General features: G+C 42.1%; 1 long non-coding RNA gene across 1 annotated transcript; it reads right to left on the reverse strand.

The window, feature by feature from the left end:
• Positions 1 to 9,376: 9,376 nt before the first annotated feature.
• On the reverse strand, positions 9,377 to 10,798 carry LOC102007811. Its single transcript, XR_261734.2, has 2 exons — positions 10,521 to 10,798; positions 9,377 to 9,594 (listed from the first exon to the last, which is right to left on the reverse strand). It is a non-coding gene; the product is annotated as an uncharacterized LOC102007811 (long non-coding RNA).
• Positions 10,799 to 10,827: the final 29 nt, after the last annotated feature.

Raw genomic sequence — 10,827 nt, forward strand, 5'->3', positions numbered from 1 at the left:
TCTCAGTGGAGAAATCACAGAGCTCAGCTTGCGTTTCCACTGCCACCATGCGTCTCAGAACCAACCTCCGGCTTCCCTCAGTGAAGCCAGTTCTGACAGGAAGTACTCAATGGAAAGAACACAGACCCTCACCCACACACACTAACCAGTGTACGTGCAATTTCTAGACCTGAAAGGAGCTGAATTCACAGCCCGCCAGCAGAACAAACAAAGAAATCAAATGTCAGTATGGGATATTACCATAGTGTCATAAAAATAATATTGTCAACACTATTTAGACAAATATTGAAATAATTAGAATACTATCTACAGAAGACAGGGAGAAAGAGCTAGATTTAACAGAATGAAGTCAAAATGCAAAACTACAGTGCTCAAACATTTAAAACATAGGGAGGTGATCATAGGTCCTGTTTTGCCTACTGTAGTCCTGGTTTTGGCTGACTGTTCCAACGTTGTGATTTTGCTTGCAATACAAGGGACTGAACCTAGGGCTTCATACGTGCTAGGCAAGCACCCTACCACTAAGCCACATCCCCTGCCCCCTAAAATATAGGACACATAATAAAAAACTAATGATTATTGTCCAGTGTGGCGGATTCAAATTATTAACCTAGTGAGTAGTGAAATAAAAGGAAATTATCATAGATAATTATCATAGATAAAATTTAAAAACACAAGTGTTACTCAGATTGACTAGACTGAGCCAGGGATAAAAGCCTGTTATACCTGGGATAGTGACACACACCAGTAATCCCAGCATTTGAGAAAGTGAAGCAAGAAGGTCACTCAAGGCCTCGCGGCCCTACATAGAGAGGTCAAGGCTAGTCTAGCCTGAAAAGTAAGACCTTGTCTCCCCTCTCCCCAAAAAATCAAAAACAAAATAAAAACACAAGGCAGGGAAAAAGCTTTGTGGAAAAATTGACATTGATTTCATGTACTGCTGAACTACTGGAGAAGAAAACAGGAGTATATCACAGTTGTTACATACTTAGTTTGTTTTTTTGTTTGTTTGTTTGTTTGGTACCGGGAATCAAACTCACGACCTTGCACTTTCCAGGCTGGCACTGTGCCGCTGAGCAATATCCCCGACCCACATCCTTTGTTTTGATTTACATGAAGAATGAAAAGATAAGTTCTGATTGTAGACATTATTTTTAAAAGTTTGGTGTATAGGCCAGGGTTGTATCTGAAAACATGCGTGCATTCTTTCCACCAGGTACAATGCACACTCTGAGTTTGTCATGGGGAGACAACTGCAGCCAGCAACGATTTGGGGGATCCATTTAGCAATTTATAAACTATTTTCTGGATCTGTTGAAAGACAGAACATCTTAAAACACATTGAAGGTACTTTGAAGCCATTCTCAAACACATGGAGGAGCTCTGACTACAGCTGTTAAACTAAGTTTAACTTAGTCGAGACATGAGACCACGGGAAGGGTTAACTACAGCAGCCATCAGAGTAAATCAGGGACATGGCAAGGAAATGAAATTAATTTTGAACTTCTGCTAGCCACATTTATCAGTATGACTAGTGCTTACTATGATTAATATTAGCAAAGTTTACAAAAAAGCAGATACTATAGCACTCATTTTCAACATTTAATTTTTTAAACTTAAAGATAATTTTTATTAAAAAATTTAAAGTGTATTGTCAGCTTTCCTACTGCTGGTAAAAACAAAAAGTACCTGACACCCACAATGTAAAGAAGGGGTTTAATTTGGCTCACAGTTCAAAAGGATTCGTTCGTATTCGTTAAGATTCAGCCCAAGGCAGGATTAACCCTACTGATCCAACCACTTCTTCAGGAACCTTTAAATCCTGCCAAGTTAACAATGAAACTTAGCTATTACATTCCACCCCTAATCAACATGACATCCCCCAAATTTCCATAAACTATACTTAATCTCCAAATACTGATCATAACATCATAATTGCATGTAACATGATGTAACTATCCTGTATATAACAAAGAAATGCATTAATCCTTTTCACAAAGTCTCAGTGACTCCAGCATTGCTCAAAAGTCCAAATAAAAGTCTCCTCTGAGATTCAAGGCAAACTCTTAGCTAGGAACCGCTGCAAAATGTAACAAGCAGTTGCATATTCCCAGTATACAATGGTGTAGAGTAAATATCCTCATTTTAAAAGGAACAGGGTAATAGAAAAGAATTAGATCCAAGTGAGACAAAAATCCAGCAGGACAAACAGTAAGTGCTACAGCTCCAGGTCCAGCTTCCGAGGCACATGATGGTGAGACGTGAGTTACAGGGGGCTCAGCCCCTACAGTATGTCAGTTGCGGCCCACACTTCCTCTTGCTTGGCTGGCTCTACTCACTGCCTGGAGCTTTCCTTGGCAGGTGTTGCATGTCCGTGGCTTCATTCCCACAGCTTCACACATCCCCTTTTGGAGGCTCCTTGCCTGGCTCCAAGACCTTCTTTTGACATGTGTGGAAGCCTACATGACCTCACAACTCTTGCATTCCATATGCCTAAAAAGGCAGCCTCGGGCCAGGGATATAGCTCAGTGGCACGGAGCCTGCATAGCAAGCCCAAGGCCCTGAGTTCAATTCCCAGTATTAAAAAAAAAAAAAGCAGCCTCACACAAACAATGTCAAGGTCTGATGTCAATGTGAGCAGTAGCTGAGCCCCTGGAAAATAAGTACAGCAGCCTCTGCTTGTGTGGATGGCTGATCATGGAGAAGTGAATGTTGAGAAACCCGTGCCCTGGGTGTTCCTTCTCCAGCAGGGGGACCAGGGCTGTCTTCTGAAATGAAAGGTTCACACGTTTGCATTCCTTAGCTGTCCTCAAGGAATCTTTCCTCTTGTCCTAGTTCAATAATAATTAAATCTACTTGTCTTTTTTGCAAAATTTAAGTCATAAATGTAGCTTCAGTGTAATTTGTATCTGTTGTTATAAAGTATATTTTCAGAGTAGGAAGGTGGACCCTATTCCATTTATCAGTGAGCTTGATTTTTAACAGGTGTAGGCTTTCACTTTCCCCTCATCCTGGCCCCCAAAATGTTCAGAACAGGAATGGTTTTGCCAAAGAGTCGGGGGACTCCACCTTGGGAGCTGCTCGACACTGAGTAGCCACATCCCTTAAATTGATCAGACGAGAGAAGGCATTAGGCATGGAGGGAGTGATAGACATTTTTTCCAATGAGGAAAATGCACACACATAGACAGACAGGCAGGCAGCAGACAGAAGATGGTTTGGTGAATGAGTGATTTTGAGATGTAGAAGAAAGATTGGCTCAGAAATGTAGAGAGAAAAGGCATCTGCTTACAGTGACAGTGCAAGTGTCTATACATCTCCCCAACGGGACTGAGAGGCCGCTATGGGCTCTCTACTGTGCTAGGGCCAGGGGGTCACAGCAGGCTGTCAGGGAGCTTCTGGACCAATGGGAAGTACAGAAACTGATGAAACATTCACACCACGGAATATTTTATCTCAGCCTGATTTCTGAAGTAAAGCTGTGCTTCTGTGGGAGGATTAGAAGTGTAGAGAATGTGTGGAAAGTTTTGAAAAGGAAGTTTCACCTACAGCATAATAGAGCAATTCTAGAGCTTACAGGCAAAGCAAAGGAAAGCACAGTTAGGACAAAGGCTCAGCACAAGATCAGGAAGCTGCTCGAGCCTTAGTCCTGAGACCCTTCCCTGTGAAGTACCCAGTTAGGTAATTATGTGCACATTGAGCCTACTTCTTGATCTTTAAAAAATAAAAAATTAAGAGAAAAATACAAAAACTGGAAACAACCCAAACGGTCATCAGTGGAGAAAGGGTAAGCAAACTGTGGTGTATTTACAGTGGAACACAACTCAGCAGTGAAAAGGAACAACTCTTCGTGGATGCAGCTCGGGTGAAGGCCCGACACATACGACTCAATGAAAAGAGCCACAGCAGCACCAGCTACGTGCTGTTTGACTCCACTGATAAGACACCATGGAAAAAACAAGATATATGGATAGAAAAGATTGGCAAAATGTTCTAAATATCCCCTTAAGATTGGGAACAAGAATGTCACCTACTACCATGCCTAGTCAGCATTTCACTAGAGTTCCCAATCAACACAGTAGATACAAGAAAAAGAAACAAGAGGCATCAGCACGGAAAACAGGAAGAGAAAAAAGAGAAGACTGCCATCCTTCAGACAGCGTCACTGTCCACACAGAGTGTACAAAGAGTCTACGAGCGAATTAGCACCCAGAAGCAAGTGCAGCAGGCGGGGGTGAGTGGGGTGGTTACTCTCGGCTGCCGACCTGCTGGACCCGGGAAGCTGCCCCGCAAGGTGCGGCTGAGCTCGTCACGGGTGCGCAGGGGTCAGCTGCTCTCATTTATGTTTCTTCCAAGTATTTGAAAATTTCCCATTTCCCTTTCTGAGCCAAGGTTTGTTAGTGTTAGACTCACTATTTCTTTCTAATCTAGATGGTTGTAAAAGTTACCTTACTGATTTGACTTTCATTATTCTGATTACTATTATTAGTAAGGTTAATAATCTTTACAAATTTAATGGCTATATATTTTTCTCTTCTGTAAATCAGCTGTACTTCTTCTGGTTGATTGTCTTTTCTGACAAATTTAACGAATACTTAGAAGGTGTGGACTTTAATTGTTGTTTCACAAATAACTTCTCAAAGCATGACTCGCCTTTTCACTTTGCTGGTTCTTTAATTAAACTGAAGTTTTAATTTCAATAAAGTCAAATTGATTGATTATTTCCCTTAGGGTCACACTTTCTCTGCTATGCTTAAAAGAAAATCCAGCATCATGGTGATGAGATATTTTCACTTTCTCCAAATTGTTTTTTGACTTGTATTAAACTAAATTTAATGAGGTTTTTTTGCACATGGTGTAAGTTAGACATCAAAATTTTATTAAGTATGGAAAAAAAATTACCCTAGCAACATGATTTTATATGTTTTTTTCTGCTACTTTTAATACTATTTCTACTATTTATTGTTCCCAATTGATACAACTCACTAATTTTATTTTCTTATTATGTCCTTGTCCAATTTTAACATCTAGATCTTTTCTTCTGTCCCAGTTTATTTTAAAAAGGATTTGGTAAAACTTCTCATAAAACAGTGTCTTTAATGGGGAAGTATAACTTTAAATGGAATGGAATAATATAATTTTTTTTTCAGACAGGGTCTTGCTATGCAGTTCAGGCTGCCCTTGAACTCACAATGATCCTCCTGCCTCGACCTCCCGAGCACTAGGATTATAGGTGTGTGTGGCCAAGCCCAGTATATAATTTTTTTGATGCGTGGAGAGCATTTTTAAAATTTTACTTACACAGAAAACAACTAAAAATAAAACAGACTTTCAAAACAGGCTAATATAGGAGAATAGCAATAATTAATGCATTGCATATTGTTATCTTCATAGTAGTTACTCAGAGTACAAGATATAAGCATGAAATATTGTCCAAATCATATTAACACAAACCTTTCTTTTCAATGAACCAAGAGAAACTCCCTGTATAACTATCTTAACTATCTTGTGTGTGTGTATATATATATATTCCTTTGCTCTTTTTCTTCCCCCTTTCTCCCATCAGTTCTTTTCTTTTGAACAGTTTGTTCCCAATTCACAATATCTATTGTACATTTTGGATCTTATTTACTCATTCAGTTTCTCACACTAGTGAGACAATACAACATTTACCCATGTGATTTATTTCACTTATGAGTATGGTCTCAAGTTGCATCCAGTTACCTAAAAAAGTCTTGTGTTTGTCCTTCTTAATGGATGAGTAGTATTCCACTGTACAAAAAAAACACATTTTTTAAATCCATTCCTCAGTTGATGGGTTGTTTCCAAGATTTAACTACTACAAACTGTGTTGCTATAAACATGGGTGAACATATATCACTGCGGTATGATGTTCTTAATTCTTCTAGGAAGATACCCAGAAGATAAATAGCTGGATCAAATGGGACCTCTAACCCTAGTTTTCTGAGGAGTCTCCACACTGATTTTCACAGTGGTTGCACCAGCCCATACTCCCACAAACAGTGGAAAAGTGTTCCTTTCTCCCCACACCCCGCCAGCATTTGTTATTGATTGATTTCTTGATGATAGCCATTTTTACTGGGGTGAGATGGAATCTCAGTGTTGTTTTACTTTGCATCTCTCGGATAAACAATGATGTTGAACATTTTTTCATATATTTATTTGCTATTTGAATTTTTTCATCTGAGAAGTGCATATTCATCTCAGATGCCCATTTTTGCATTGGTTCTTTGAATTTGAGAGGCCTCTATTTTTTCAGTTCTTTATATGTTCTAGATATCAGAAATGCAGGAGATTAAAAACTCCATTGAAAGTATATGCAACAGATTGAATGAAGGTCAGGACAGAATATCAAATCTAGAAGACAGGATTGCAACTAGTGACCAGGAAAAGAGAGATATCTTAAAAATAGCAAGAAACTATGGAATAATGTTGTTTTAAACGTCTCATCACCTTTGATACTCTTCGTTATCAATCTTATACTGTCCCTTTTTCTTGGTAGAGAACTCTAATTTTTGTGGAGGGCAGGTACACAAACGCCGGTTCAGAAAAACCCAGTCCCAGCATACAGAACCGGCCGCTAGATGCAGAAGCTTTGCCAAGACTCATGAAAGAGGCAGATGGGCCCAGGTGGTTCTGAGTACTTCTCAGCGTCCTGTGGAGAGAGGCCTGGTGCCGGGACAGTGGTGCTCACACTGCAGGCGGGGAAGGGGCTCAGGGCAGACCCAGCAGCAGGAGCTGGCAGCCACTGCATGTGCCTGGTTCACCCAACACGCCCAGGTGCCGCCGCCACTGCCCACGCACACATCTCTGTCCACAGCACCTTCTCAGGTGCTTCCAAGGCCTTGCTCCACGTGCCAGCAGGCAAATCCCAGTCCCAGCACTTGGGCACCAGCCTGCGGGGTTCTCCCTCCTGCTGGTCAGGGCCGGAGCTATAAAGAAGAGACAGCCAGGGAGCAGGTCCACCTCTGCAGCCTCCCCTGCGGCCATCCTGCCCCAGAGTTGGCCCATCCTGCGGCTATCCTGCCCCAGGGGCTTTCGGGAAGAGAGGTCCGTTTGGGGCTTTTCTCCTCGGCCCTCTGCAGGAGCCGAGAATCTGAGGCCAGCTCCATCCCAGCACCCAGGAAGCCCACAGTGCCAGTCTGCTCAATGCTTTCAATTTCTTTCTTTTTTGCCACGGGCAGCCTTGTTTTTCGGCCCAGGTATGTTTTCTAGTTCTCTCTAAATTTTATCTGATGTCTATGGGTCTACAGCAACAAGGGCAAGTCTAGTGGCAAACTCACTGGCAATCCTACCAAAAGTGAATTTTAAATATTTTTTTGGAATAAACAATGTAACAAAATTCTTAACTAAACTAAGAAGCTAACATAGTGTAGGTTGTTGATTAGTTTTTTTCCAGAAATTCACTGCTAAAGCATTCATCTACTTTGGGCAGGGGAACTTGGGGGGTACTAACCCCAAATAGGATGTTTTTGTCAATAATTCTAGTAAGTATATTGTCATTATTAAATGTTATGTATTTCTGCACATTGAAATATACAATAATTACATAATGTGATAACGATAAAAAAGTTCTTAGAGCCTCACCACGTGCCAAGAAGACTGAGACTCTATCTCATAGTCTCAACTGCAGTCAAACCTGGACCCACAGGAAGCAAATGTAGGGGGCAGTTCTGCTTCCAAAACCAGGAGCTGATCTCCACTCCACTCCCCTGATGCGTGGAAGACACAAATCTCTCTCCAATCTTGGAACTGTAAGGTATGTCTAACTACTGCCAAACCTTTACAAATATGCCCTTGTTTGGTGAGAATTTGGGAACCCATGATTATTGGTTTTCAAGTCAAGTTTTATGTCATGTTATTCTTCAAGATCTCAGCGTGGAGATAACAGCCATGTTGGGAATGTTTGTAAAATTATACACTACTTTCAAACCCAACATCAATTTCAGACACTGCCGCATAGATGTCTCTGGTGGCCATCTCACCCAGTTTCTTCCTGGTGGACATGGGCAAACCAAGGGCTGAGGGCTGGCCCACATCGTACCGTGGGTCAGAGCCCTGCGCCTCGCTCTCCGGCCATCGCTCCTTCCCGGCTCCTCCCGGCGCACTCCCTGCCTGAGGAAAGCAGCTCAGGTCATTTTAGCAGGTTGAGGCCACCCGGCTTCCTCAGGGCGGGGCGGTCCGAGTTCCCAAAATATGTGACCTTCAGAGTGACAGGCACCCAGGGATCAGATCCGCCTGTGTGCTTCAGAGGTGGCACCAGCAGCGTGCGCTCCCATGGCCCACCCCCGCACGCTGGCACTCCCTCCAGCTGTCGGCTGCTTGCCTGTGTGACTAGTTGACAGCGTGTGCTCTGACAAGGACTCTTTTTGTCACCTCCCGTCAGGGTTTCCTTTCTGCTGAGGTAACTCTCATAGCTTTCAGGCCTAACGTGCAGATAAATGGATCTTTATTTCCCCTTAACTTGCTGGTTTGATTGTTTCAACTTAGTATTTTATTATTGGCAAACAAAAACGGTGTACATTTATGGTGTAAACACCGAATTTTGAAATACACATATATCATGACATGGCTGAATCCAGCTATGTGCATTTCCTCACAAGTATGGATCACATACAATATAGAGCACTGCCCTGCCTAGCCAGGTACCGCCAGGAGGGACACAGATACTGTTGCAGATTCTGGCTTTGAGTTTATTTTGCCACTGAGGAAGTACAGGGGAAAGAGAGCTAAGGGGTAAAGACACGCAGGCGTTTTGAAGCATTTCAGAACCACGGCCTGAAAATGTTTCCAAGCACTGCTAAAGCCACGGCCTCGATGTGAACAGGCATGTCTGGAGAAAGAACGAGCCCTGCTTGGGATAAGAGGCGTTCATCTGCTAATGAGGAAAGAAGTGCCCTCAGTGAAGGCCTGTACTGAGACCTGAACTGCAGTTTGATTTTCCATCTGACTATGGTTAGCTGGTTTTCATTCCAAATTATCTGGACAAATGCCTATTTTCTATTTTGATTCACTATGTAATACCCGCATGAGGCATGTAAAATAATACTTTACTTTTTAAGTGTTGCCTTTCAATTTTATTTAAATTTCCGATAATGTCATGGGTTAGATTACATTAAAAAGTGGTTAATACGTGCCTCTCCTAAAGAAAGACAAAAGAAAAGTATCATACCTGGTGAGGTCTGGATTTCACATTCAACAAGCAGGCTTTCCCTTAAGTCATGATGCACAGTATTTACCGAATGAGGCTAAATTAAGAGCAAAGATAAAAAATGTCCATTTTGTCATCTCGCCACCTGTGTCCCAATGACAGCTTCACACTGCGTGATATAGTTAAGACATTAAACCTCATTTATTTACGTCATCGTGAAATTTATTTAAAAACCTGTCACGGTAACGAGTGGATTTAAAGACAGACAACACCAGGGTAGCCGTGGGTACGAGCATCCCTGCACACACCAAGAGAAACTTCCCGGGAGCCCCTGCTGCGCCAGGACAGGACGTCACCTCAAGGGATGTTTCCACCTTCTGTCTGTTACTGCTGTGGTCTCCTTTAATCCCTGGAGCATCCTGCTGAAACGAGTTTATAAACACAAGTTTGGGGACGGATCAACACCAATACTGTCAAATATCTAAGTCAACAGTTTAAACCCTTCAGACCGCTTCCAACTTTTGGCTGCAAATTGCTCTGTGTCCCTGTATCTCACAGAAGTCTCACAGACATGAGTGTGTCACTTTGTAGGCTGTTTCTCCAGACTGTGTCTTGAGAGAAAAAAATTTCAGAAATCCATGGTCATTACAATGACTTTTCATTACGAAGCAGATGCAGAAATAAGTTCTTGTTAATAAATAATGATGTCCGATGTAACTCTCCATGCCCAAGTAAAAACTATGGAATAGAATTTTTTTTCTATTTTTCTTTTTAAAAAACTATGACAAGCCAAAATATTTGGCACACAGCTACTTCAACTGTCCTTTTTGCTATTTGTCAGTTATAATTTTTAACAGTTTGGGTCACCTGAATTAAACGTGAGTAATCATATCTTTATATGAGCAGTTTCATAAAGATTCCTTTAAGAAACTTATTTCCAAACGACAAATAGTCTTAAATATTTTTCTCAGTCTTTTTAATGGGCATTAACATGAACATGAATTCAAGAGGACAATAAATTCACAAAGTTGTGATCATTTCACCAACGCTAAAGCTGACCTGTACATAACAGGAAAATGCAGTCTTAAAAACATGAAGGAGGTAAGATGTAACATTCGTATAATCAGACATATGTCAATATTTATAAGGCAATCTTATCCATTGACCTTGACTGACCACCAATGGTTTTTACTTGGAAAACACTATTAAAACCCACTCTAAGTCTGTATGAAAACAACTGAACTCTTTTCCCTTTTTTTGCTAAGGCTTTCTGGTGAGATGCCACAATACCTGGATTTCTCCTTTTATTTCTGGATTGCCTCCTTTTATTTCTTTAAAATATAATTACCATGCAGACTTTTCACGACCTGAGCGTCACATCACGCCTGAAAACCTCAGCTTCTGCAGAAACGTTTTCAACTCGTTTTGACAGCTTGAATCCAAAAATCTCGCTCAGCCGCTCTAAGTCCACGCGCGCCTCTCCTCAGTCCGGCGGGCAGGACGGGTTGAGCGGGAGATCGACGAGGTCACCCTCGGTGCCCCCGCCGGCGGGCAGCGGACGCAGCTCAAAACGCCAGCCTCCGCGATCGATCGCCGTCCGCACACGCCGAGCCCGCCGGGCGCTCCTCGGCCGGCTCGGTCCTGTGCCCGGCGCG

This window comes from Chinchilla lanigera, unplaced genomic scaffold (genome assembly GCF_000276665.1).
Source record: "Chinchilla lanigera isolate Chin_1 unplaced genomic scaffold, ChiLan1.0 scaffold00035, whole genome shotgun sequence".
Classification (NCBI taxonomy): domain Eukaryota; kingdom Metazoa; phylum Chordata; class Mammalia; order Rodentia; family Chinchillidae; genus Chinchilla; species Chinchilla lanigera.